This window comes from Spermophilus citellus, assembly GCF_964194105.1.
Source record: "Spermophilus citellus genome assembly, chromosome: 9".
Lineage (NCBI taxonomy): Eukaryota > Metazoa > Chordata > Mammalia > Rodentia > Sciuridae > Spermophilus > Spermophilus citellus.
The window spans coordinates 67,800,416-67,813,247 of NC_138191.1; positions in this window are offsets into that span (position 1 = coordinate 67,800,416).

A 12,832-nucleotide genomic window follows, 5' to 3' on the forward strand; every position below is an offset into this window, starting at 1 on the left:
TTAAATGTAGTTGGACACAATACCTTTATTTATTTATTTATTTTTATGTGGTGCTGAGGATCGAACCCAGCATCTCAAACATACTAGGCAAGTGCTCTACCCCTGAGCCACAACCCCAGCCCCTCAAGACATCACTTAGTGATTCAATTGGCATTGTTGGGCTTCATGATTTTGCAACAGGAGAGAGAGGTGGGTTAGAGATAAAAATTGGGGAGTCATTAGCTTGTAGATATTATTTTAAAATATTAGAGAATGTAGAGAACTGAAAAAGAGATGAAGACCAAGGACAACCCTTGGAGCTGCCCCACCCACTTGAAGAGCTGGAGGATCCTGCAAAAGAGAATGAGAAAAGAAAATCAAGAGAGTCAAATGCTGTGGAAATCAATTGAATAAAATATGTCCCCTATGGTTAAGTTTGCTATATTCCTCATTTTAATTTTATGAAAATGCCCACACTCCCTGCTGCCACACAGTAACAAAAGACTCCTTGTCAGTTTCCTGTTAGAAGTCAACTTTCCAGAAACTGCCTTCATTTCAAATGTTACATTCCAATGTCTACATTAAATGGTTTGGTAATCAATAATTTTGTGTCTATACTTCATTTTTCACCCATTCAAGTTATTGTTTAACAAAACCAGGATATTGAAAGCCTCAAACTTGTGTCTTCTAGAATACAAGTCCTATCTTTACCTACCATTAGGCCTCAAGTCCAAAATTGTGATTAAAAAGCTAAAACCTCCATGTTTACTTTCAGAATTGGTTAGTATTATACAATATGATAAAAAGGAAAATATAGTGTTGACATTAAAAGTCACTGACGTGAGTTATCTGCAATCAAGTCAAACATTTTCTTGTATAGTTTCTTTAAAGAGTGATAATCAGGCAAAAAATAAAGATGAGGAAGCGTAGAAGAAAATAAAAGGAAGAGACAAACCATCATATGAAATGTATAGACTGAAAAAATATATTTTGAAAATCCCCTGTAGCCTGTTGAATGTATTGTTTCTTAACATCTAAGTAACTTAATTAAGTTATGACTATAGTTCTGATTCACTGTTTTCATACATCCACTCACTTTATGCACTTAATGAGTAGTGTGTTTTAGTCCGCTTTCTGACACTATAACCAATACTTGAGGTAATCAACTTAAAAAGAAAAAAGGTTTATTTGGGCTCAGCTCCTGTGGGTTCAGTCCCTAGTACCAAAAAACAAACAAAAAACACCCAATTTTGAAGAAGTTACAAAAACATTGATCAGTTCAGCAAGTATGTATTTAATATTACTTGCTGTAGTTTGGGTTTGTAATGATCCCCAAAGGCTCATGTGTTAAATGTTTGGTCCCCAGAGCATGGTGTTAATGGAAGATAGTGGAGCCATTTAAAGATAGTGCCTAACGGGGAGGTCTTTAGGTCATAGTCTTGGGATAATAGGATTCTAGAGTCTCTTTATTATTTCCTGGCCATAGGTCAGAGCAGTTTTACTGTCTCATGCACTCCTTCTTGTTGATAGCTGGTGTCCCCACCAGAAGCCTAAGTGCAATAGATGCACCTGATCATGATTGGAGCCTCTAAAACTGTAAATTGAAATCTACCTTTTCATTTTATAGCTTGATTATCTCAAGTGTCAGTTACAGTGTTAGAAAGCTGACTGACATACTACTCAATAAGTGCATAGAGTGGGTGGATATGATGGAAATAGTGAATCACAACTCTGGTCAGATCTTGACTCAGTTACTTAGCTGCTATAAAATCTCAGATATATCACATAATCTCTGTGAGCTTCCATTTCTTCATCTATAAATGGGCCAATTGTACTACTATGTAGGTCGTATAGAGCAGTGTAGGGAAAATGTTTATTAAAGAATGAGACACACCCAATAAGTACTAACTAGCTGTTTTTGTTATTTCACAGACTATGCTAAACAGTACAGAAAAAAAAGACATCATGTTTACCCTTAAATAGGGTTTAATATAGAAGACGATGAAACATAAGTCTAATGTGCTAAATGTTGAGTACAGATTGGAATAGATATTTAATTAGGCCTAGTTCAGCATTTGAGTTTTTCACGAATTGTTCATTGTTTATCATTTTCAAGACCTATTCCTAATAGTGTTAATTTTAAAATGAAATACTTACTTTTAATGTTTAATAAATATTTTTTGGTTATTTGGTTTCTTTTTCTGACATTTTTCGAATACTGGGATGCAACTCTTAGATCTATCAGATGAGTTAGTTACATGATCCAAATTAAGATTGTGTCAGAAAATTTGATGTGTGTACACTTTTATTTATTTGTTTATTTTGTAGATGAAATGTTTTCTATTAGAAGATAATTCCAATGTTATATGAACAACCTCTGCTGACAGGTGAGGAATGGACAGATTATTTGCCATGATGACAATCCAAAGAAAATTCAAAAAAAGTCAATTATAGGGTAATATCCCACACAAAAATAAATTCAAAATTATAAAATAAAATTTCAAATCAAATGCACTAACATATTGAATTTGTATCTTAACTAAGACAGTTTGTCTCAAATATGTACGAGTGGCTAATATTTCAAAATCTTTACACAGAATATGATATTTGAAGTTAAATTCATTATGTTAATGACATAAATATCATAAAACACTAGTCAATTATTTAAACAGTACAGTTATCTATTCATGCTAAATATACTGCCATATTCCAGGAACTGAAAAGTGAATTAAGAAACAAATATAGGGCTGGGGATGTGGCTCAAGCGGTAGCGCACTCGCCTGGCATGCGTGCGGCCCGGGTTCGATCCTCAGCACCACATAACAACAAAGATGTTGTGTCTGCCAAAAACTAAAAAATAAATATTAAAAAATTCTCTCTCTCTCTCTCTCTCTCTCTCTCTCTCTCTCTCTTTAAAAAAAAATCAAACTAGCTATAAACCTAAAACTACTCTTAAGAAAAACTTTAAAAAAAAAAGAAACAAATATATTGTTTTAAAATATGACAAACTGTTTACATCAACAAAAAGCATCCTAAAATTACAAAATAAGAATTTAATGTATGAGAATAAGAAATAGCAAGTTTGGAAGTTGGCAGATTTAAATTTAGAATGTGGCAAAGCCCTTTGTTAAACATAAGTAAATCAATGTGTCTTGAGCTTGAATTATGCCACACAGTCTGTTGGTAAAAACAATGGAACTATTATAGAATTAATCTCTCATCCATTGTTGTTTCACTAGTACCCAAGAGCTGTTATTGGCATCTAAAATACTTACTCTAAGGAATTTGTGAGTTCTCTCTCTTTTTTAAATTCCATACCTTATTTTAGCTTCTGTCAACAGGATTCTCACAAGTTAGCTTTCCTTTGAAACAGAAACAGACCAATGGAACAGAGTGAAGAACCCCAAAATAGACCTACACATATAGGGTTAATTTTTCTCTACAAATAAGTATGAAGAATCCACGATGTGTAAAAGGTAGACTGTTCAATAAATGCTATTGAGGAAACTGGCTATCCACAGGTAAAAGAATGAAATTAGTCCTTAGCTTGCACTATACACAAAATCAATTCAAATTTGATTAAAGCCTTAAATGTAAAATCTGAAATTTATACTTCTAAGAAGAAAATATAGGCAAAAATCTCCTTGATACTAATACTGGCAATGTTTTTTTGGCATAGGAAAATAAAAGCATAGGTAACTGTGTGACCACATCAAACTACAAACTCTGCACAGAAAAAGGGAAAAAATCAAAATGAAAAGGCAAAATAATGAGCAAAAATATTTACAAATCATCTATCTGATAAGGGGTTAATATCCAAAAACACAAGGAACTAATATTACTCAATAGAAAGAAAAGAAAGAGAGAAGCCCACTGGTTAGGATAACTATTATTTCAACAAAGGAAACCAAGTATTGGAAAGGATGTAGAGAAAAGGATAACCTGGTACACAACTAATAAGAATGAAAATTGGAATAGCCATTATGGAAAACAATGCAATAGAACTGCTGTACAACTCAACAATTCCACTTATGGGTATTTATCCAAAAGGACTGAAATCAAGATCTCAAAAAGATGCCTGCATTCTCATGTTCATTATAGCATTATTTACAATAGTCAAAATATTAAAAAAATATATAAATTTCCATTGATGGATGATGTATAAACAAAATGTGCTATTTGCTTACAGCATATTTTGTTTGTTTATTTATTTATTTATTTATTTATTTATCCATTCATTCTAATTTGTTACATATGACAACAGAATGCATTTCAAAGTACACGTATAGAGCATGATTTATCATGTCTCTGATTGTACACAAAGTAGAGTCACACCATTCATGCCTTCATATATGTACTTAGGGTAATGATGTTCATCTCATTCCACCATCTTTCCTACCCCCATACTTCATCCACCCCGCTTTGCCCTATCTAAAGTTCTTCCATTCCTCCCATGCTCACCCCCCATCCTCATATGGATCAACAGCCACATATCAGAGAAAACATTTGGAATTTGTTTTTTTTTTTGGGGGGGATTGGCTTGCTTAACTTAGCATAATCTTCTCCAACTTCATCCATTTACCTGAAAATGCCATGATTTTATTCTCTTCTAATGCTGAGTAATATTCCATTGTGTATATTACCACATTTTCTTTATCCATTTATCTACTGAAGGGTATTTAGGTTGGTTTCACAGTTTAAGTATTGTGAATTGTGCTGCTATAAACATTGATGTGGTTGTGTCACTGTAGTATGGTGTTTTTAAGTTCTTTGGGTCTAAACCGAGGAGTGGAATAGTTAGGTGAAATAGTAGTTCCATTCCAAGTTTTCCAAAGAATCTCCATACTGCTTTCCATATTGGTTACACCAATTTGCAGTCCCACCAGTAATGTATAAGTGTGCCCTTTTCCCACATCCTCACCAACACTTATTGTTGTTTATATTAATGAGTTCTATAGTTTCTTTGTTTAGCTTTTGTTTGGAAGATCTATCCAGTGGTGAAAGAGGTGTGTTAAAGTCATCCAGAATTATTGTCTTTTGGTGTATATAATTCTTGAACTTGAGAAGAGTTTTTTTGATGAACGTAAATGTTCCATTATTTGCAATATATATTTATAATTGTTATGTCTGGTTGATGTATGGTTCCCTTAAACAGTATGAAATGTCCTTTTTTATCCCTTTTGATTAACTTTGGCATGAAGTTTACTTTATTTGATATGAGGATGAAAACCCCTGCTTTTTTCTGTAGTCCAAGTGAGTGATATGATTTTTCCCCAACATTTCACCTTCAGTCTGTGGATGGCTTTTCCTATCAAATGAGTCTCTTGAAGGCAGCATATTGTTGTGTCTTTCTTTTAAAATCCAATCTGCCAGTCTATGTCTTTTGATTGGTAAGTTTAGGCCATTAACATTTAGGGTTATTATTAAGACGTGATTTGTATTCCCAGTCATTTTTATTTATTTTTGGTATTTAATTTGACTTGGTTTCTCCTTTGATTAGTTTTTCCTCTAGTGTAATACCTCCCTTTGCTTATTTTCATTGTTGTTTTTCATTTTCTCCTCATGGAATATTTTGCTGAGGATATTCTGTGGTGCAGGCTTTCTAGTTGTAAATTCTTTTAACTTTTGTTTATCGTGGAAGATTTTTATTTTGTCTTCAAATATAAAGCTTAATTCTGCTGGATATAAGATTCTTGGTTGGTATCCATTTTCTTTCAGACCTTGCTATATGTTGTTCCAGGATATTCTAGCTTTCAGGGTCTGGGTTGAAAAATCTGAAGATATCATAATTGGTTTCCCCCATATGTAACATGATTCCTTTCTCTTATGGCTTTTAATATTCTCTCCTTATTATGTATGTTAGCATTTTCATTATAATGTGCCTTGGTGTGGCTCTGTTGTGATTTTGTACATTTGTCATTGTGTAAGCCTCTTATATTTGACTTTCCAATTCATTCTTCATGTTTGGAAATTTTTCAGATATTATTTCATTAAATAGATTGTTGATTCCTTTGATTTGTAACTCTATGCCTTCCTCTATTCCAATCATTCTTAAATTTGGTCTTTCTTTGTTATCCCATGATTCTTAAATGTTCTGCTTATGGTTTCTTACCATCTTCACTGTGTGGTCAACATTTTTTTCAAGTTATATATTTTGTCTTCATTGTCTGAGGTCCTGTCTTCCAAGTGATCTAATCTCTTGGTGGTGCTTTCTATTGAGTTTTTAATTTGGCTTATTGTTTCTTTCATTTAACAGATTTCTGGTTTTTTTCAGAACCTTTACCTTTTTATTGAAGTAATCTTTTCTCCCTGTATTTGCTTATGTATCTCTTTAGTGAAATGATCTTTTGCTGCCTGTGTTTGCTTTCTCATATCATCCTTTAATTCACAGAACATTTTAATTATGTATATCCTGAACTCCTTCTCTGTCATTTCTTCTGTTGTGCTGGCCATTGATTCTAATAATGTTGTATCTTGGTTTGTTTGGGGCACTTTCTTCCCTTGTTTTCTTACATGTTTTTCATGTGTCTTCCCTTCTAGCACTGCGGATCCGAGACATTACAGTTTTTACCCTATAGGCTTATTGTGTCCCTACAGGGTTATAATACTTCTTCTTGATATTGCCTCTAAGTCCCAGCCAGTGTTTCATGCTGGGACTCGCCCCAACTCAAGATGGCGACAAAGGTGTCCCAAGATGGAGGCGATTGCTTTCAGCAATGGGGTGTTGGGTTGGGTGGTGCCAGGCAGTGGTGTTGGCCCATGTGTTCAGAGATGTAGTTCTGTGGCGTGCAGTGTTGTGGCTGGTGGCTGTCTCCAGACCCTGTGTGATGTTTCCAGGTGCAGGCTACCACGTGTAGTGGACTATGGCAGTGGTTGCAGCAACCCAATATGGAGGTGACCCGAGGAGCCCCAAGATGGTAGATGGGAGTGCAAGGAGTGGTGGTTGGATTCCTGTATGTGGGCAGTGGCTGGGTAGCCTGTGTGGCAGTGGCTGCTGGGATTACTGTATGGGTGGGTGGCCAGGAGTCCTGTGTGGGTGCTGATGCTTTTGGTCCTGCTCAGGAATGGCAGCTAGTGATCCCGCATGGGAAAGTAGCCAGGATTCCTGAGCTGACTCTGAGGCCTAGAGACATGTGCAGGTACCATGGCCGTGATTCCTGCACAGGAGCAGCTGTCAGGGGTCTTCTAATAACTCACAAAGAAATGGTATTCCCACTACTTGAATCCCAGGTCATAGAGCAACAGAGAATGCAGCCTCCCTCTAGCCCACCATATTGGATCTTTTACAGCAGAATATTATTTAGCCTTGAAAAAGAAGAAAATCTGCCATTTATGACAAGAATGGGTCTGAAGGACATTATGCTAAGAAAGATAAGTCAGACACAGAAAAATAAATACTGATAATCTCACTTATACATGAAATCTAAAATAATCAAACTCACAGAAATAAATGTAAAATGGTAGTACCAGATAGGGAGAATGGAAAAATGTTGGTCAGGAGGTATGTTATAGGTTTCTGTTACAGTACCATAATACCTGAGATAATCAACTTAAAAATAGGAAAGTTTTATTTAACTCACAGTTTCAGAGGTTCTAGTCCATGGTCAATTGGCCCTGCTGCTTTGGCCTTGTGGTGAGGCAGCACATCATAGCAGAGATTCCATAGTGGAGCAACCTCTTTATATACCTTAAATCTATAAGATATAGATACTGAAAATCAAAGAAAGAGAGGAAAGATTGGGATTCGAATATTCCCCTCAAGGACACACCTCCAGTGACTTAACTTCCTCTTATGAAGCCCTACACCTTAAAGATTCTACCACCTGCCAATAGCACCAGAGGGCAATGACCAAGTCTTTAACAAATGGGTCTTTGGGGGAACTTATCCAAACCACAGCAGGGTACAGAGTCTTGGTCATACAGGTGAATAAGTTCTGGAGATCTATTGTATAGCATAGTAGCTACAGCTAACATACTGTACTGTATACTTGAAATTTGTTCACAAAGTAAATCCTAGGATTTCTCACCTTGCACTAGTTACCTGTTGTGAAGTGATAAATGTGTTAATTAGTCTGATAATGCTGATCATTTCACAATATGTATGTATATCAAATCATCAAGTTAAGTCTTAAAATATATATAATTTTTAAAAATAAATTGAAATCAACAGGAGTAGAATTAATGTCATTTAATGAAGAGACATTAGACACACACCCTGTCACATACCAAACCAAATTAAAGTCACTCAAATATGAAAACTTTTCAGACATTGAAGATTTGAGTAGTAATTACATGCTGAATGCTGTCATCCCTGTGTACTTTACACTGTGAAATAATCATAATACACGTGATGAACTTTTCAAAAGCCAAAATTATATTAGGAAACATTATCAATAGGTCTTCAGATTGTGTCTTTGAAATAATGTATCATCATTTCCTTCATGTATTTTTTTTCTCAACACACTCTAAATGCCATGGTGATTTAGGACACAATGACAGTTCTCAATGTGTTTTCCAAATAGCTGATCCCTACCAATAAGATAAGCTGGTTAGATAAACAGAAATTTTTATGCATGTCACTATTTCCAGAAAGTATACAATTCCCACATGTGTCTTCTAAGGTGATCCAAATTTCTGACCAGGGAAAGCAGCACCATAAGAAAATTGCAGTTTCATTAAAATATCATCTCTTAAAAGAACTTCTGGATGCATTCAATTATCAAAAGAGCTTTTATTTACATCTTTGGAATGTATCTTGGTCCTGTGGTTAGTATTTCTGAAGATGGGGCAACCATCAATGTAGTTGTGCTACAGTTGCACCTTCATATGTGTGGGTTCCACATGTGCAGATTCAACCAACCACAGATGAAAAATACTTGAAAAAAATTGCATTTTTACTGAATATGCACACACCATTTTTCTTGTCATGATTCCATAAAAATACAGTTTAACAACTATTTGCATAACATTTGTACTGTATTGGGTATACGTAATGTATCTATATATATTAGCACATGTCATCTAGAGATGATTTAAAGTATACAGGAGAATGTGCATAGGCTATATGCAAATATCACATCATTTTACATAAGAAACTTAAACATTTGCAGATTTTGGTTCATTTGGAGAGTTCTGGTATCAATCCCTTTGTGGATACAAAGGGAGAGACAACAGTATCAGTCTGAATGATTTTTCTGTATCTAAATATTTATTCTGTTGATGCATTCATTCAACAAATATTTAAGTCATACTTCTTGTTAAGTCTGTAGATACAGCCATCAAAACAAGCCACATCCTGCCCCCAAGGAAATTCAGTGGAGAGAGACCAACAAGTATAGTATGTCAGCAAATACAAAAATTGTAAGAGGTTCTGGGACTGCTATCTTGTTTTATATTCAAGACTAAATTGAGAACTACACCCTCTAGTGTTTTCTTCAAAGAACCAGAGCTGATACACAGTCACATGCCACATTCACAGTTTCTGTCAATGATGGTCTGCATATATGATGGTGGGCTTGTAAGACTATAACGGAGCTGAAAAATTCCCATTGCCTAGGGATGTCTTATCTGCTGTTATGTCTTAGCACAACACAGCACTCGTGTGTTTGTGGTAATGCTGTTGTAAACAAACCTACTGAAATGCTATTTTATAAAAATATAACACATTCAATCACAGACAATACATATTTGTTGAAAATAATAACAAACCACTATGTTACTGGTGTATTTGTTTACCATACTATCTTTTTTACCATTAGAGTATACTCCATCTATTTATATTAAAATGCTTGCTATAAAACAGCAGGCCATGTTGCATCAGCAGCAGTCTTGTGCATATTGTGTTTATCTTATGCCCTGTTGAGTGATTATCTATGTTATCTAGATTTGTGTAAGTGCACAAAGATAGTCCAACAGTGGGAAATTGCCAAACAACACATTTCTCAGAGTGTAGCTCCATGTTAAATGACTAATGACTATATGTGGATGTCCCTGGTTGCAGTTCTGAATTCATTTTCTGTAGAAATTTACCCATGTGTTTACTGTAGAAATTTATTTTCTGTAGAAATTTACCCATCACTTAGATCAGAGACACAAATATGTAAAACAAGGTAATAAAACATTACCTGTCCATTCTTAAAAATTATTAAAAACACTTAAAAATTGTTGAGGACCCCCAAAGAGCATTTATTTATGTGGTTTGTATCTATCAATATTTACCATATAGAAATTAAATTTGAAAAAATATTTTATTTATTTAAATTTATATAATAAAACTATTATGTGATAGTTTACAAACTTCATGAATATGACTATATTTTCCAAACAAACAAATAAGAAGAGTGCATTATTTTATATCTTTAGATATCTTTTATGGAAGACAACTGGATTTATAACTGCTTCTGTTGTGATATGTCATTTTAGTTGAAGTATATGAAGAAAATCTGGCTTCAACCAACTGTATGTTTGAGGTACTTAAGAGCTTTCTCAGATAGATTTGGGTTATAGCCTAATCTGAGAAGTAGAAAAACTACCTCAAAATTTGAGAAATTGTTTCTTAAAGGTTACTTGCAAATGTGGAAACTGAATCCCATCAATGAACTTTTCATATTATATTACATTAAAATCTATTTATCTACATTGTATTGTGGATCTTTTACACATGCATCATTTAGTAACAGTATGAATTTATTGGTCATTTGGAAAATATTGGTTCACTGAATTATATGTGCCTTTTAAAAATTGATACATTTCATTATATAATATTGAAAAATAATATTAAAAAAAAACACTGCTAATCTCATCAGCAACATTTTGGAGTACTGTCAAGCTGTCAAGTTCACAGTGGTGGTTAAAAGTTTTCCCAGATTTTAATTTTTGCTTGAGCAGTGGCTTCCTTGGATCTGGGTCAGGAGGGTTGTACTCTCCAAGCTGTGGAGGGAAGGGGCTTAGGGGAAGAAGTAGTCCTGAGCAGTGAGGGCCTCTTGTGGATTGTAAACTTTCCAGTGCTATTGCTCGGGCTGTTTCCCTGTTGCCTTCTCTCATTGGTAGACCCCTGGAGATTGGCTTGCTTTGCATTGCCTCCACTAATTAATGAACAAGAGCAATGTAATCATAAAGCCTTAATATGTTCTGGAAGTCTGCTTGTGAAGGCAATCTGAGGGGGTTCTTTGTATGGTTACTTCCACCTTCCTCAGTCCTGTGTATGCAAGACACTCACTCCTACCATACGATAAATCCTAAGGGAGAGCTGAAGTCTATACCATATGTTGCTTCTGAGTAAGGATTTTCTTCTCTCCTATCCACCGTAGAAAAGAATGTGTATTTACAATCTCTGATTTTATCCTTCAGACAATCAATAAACATTTTTAAAAAATTTTTTTCTGGAGCTTTTCCCCCTGTAGCAAACAAATGAAATATAGATTTAAAAAATCTCTTTATCTTTTAACCCTTAACATTCTAATAGAGATGATAGGTCTCATATAATAATGTTGGTTTGGCTTCACAAAACATTTAACGTTAAGCTTCATTTAGGGAGAAAAATGAAATTCAGTAGCTTTTCTGGAATTTCTACCACAAAAGCCTGCAGGGCCTCTCTAAGAGAGAGAAAGATGAAGAGACAGAAGACCATTCTGAGGAACTGAAAATGTGTTTATGAGATAAACATAACAGTAGTAATATGAGGAGAATGTAGAATTGGATTACTCTTATCTTCCCCATTTTTCCTATGTCACTACTACTTAGAGACTGAAGGAGTAGAGATTAAGGACAAAGAATCTTTCAGTAAATGATCAGGTTTCAGAAGTTTCCACCATGTTCCAGTATACTCCAGGAAGATTTTGTTGATTTAGTTTTCCTAAACGTAATCCCTTCCTGAGGCTGGGGTTGTGGCTCAGTGATACACCTGTCTTGCACGTGTGAGGCACTGGGTTCAGTACTCAGCACCACATAAAAATAAATAAATAAAGATATTGTGTCCATCTACAACTTAAAAAAATAAAGTAATCCTTTTTTTTTTTTATTCTAAAGATCACTGTATCCAAACTCTGCCTTAGTCAGTGGTGCTAAATAGTGCACATGACTGAAACATGCTAGGAAGTTCCAGTGTCTTTCAGGGATCATTGGATGCTGCATTCCTCCAGACAAAAACACTCAGGGTTCCTCCAGGGGAACTGGGCTGCGCGAAGTAACCACACAAGAGACAGAGATATCTTTTTGTGGGGGGGTCCTGTGATGGCTCCTCTGACCTTAAAGGTCCACAGAAAGAGAGCCAACACGTGCTGATCCTTTTATTGAGGAGAAGCCATTCAAATGAGGCAAGAGGTCAGGTTTCAGAGGGTTGAGTCTAGCTTCGTGATGTCTGCTGTCAGCAAGTTGACTGACATCTAGGAAAGCCACATCCCAAAGGCAGAGCAAGAGAAGGAGTCACACAAAGGGCATTTCCACGGAGCTTTCTATCCCAAACAGAGCAAAGGGGTAATATCACAAAGGGGCTGCAGGAAGGCACGCCTACACATGAAGACACATTCTGCTACTTCGAGGATTGGGGCAGCATCTAGGGCCACTACAAAAGTGACCAGATCGCTACAAAACGCTACAAAAGTGACGGACAGAGCCTCTACCAATCACGGGAAGGAAAATGCTAGTCATTCAGTGCCACGGCCTCCCACAATTGGATACTAAATATCTTGTACTAGCCAAAACCTTACAAAAGGCCTGTAAAACTACTTGAAGTATAAGTCAGGGAGCAACTTCTGGAAGCTTAGTAGAATACAGAATTTTGAGGCTCACTCCCACACCATCTGAAAGACCCCAGGTGGTTTATAGATACATTTAAGTGTGAGAAGCACTGTGG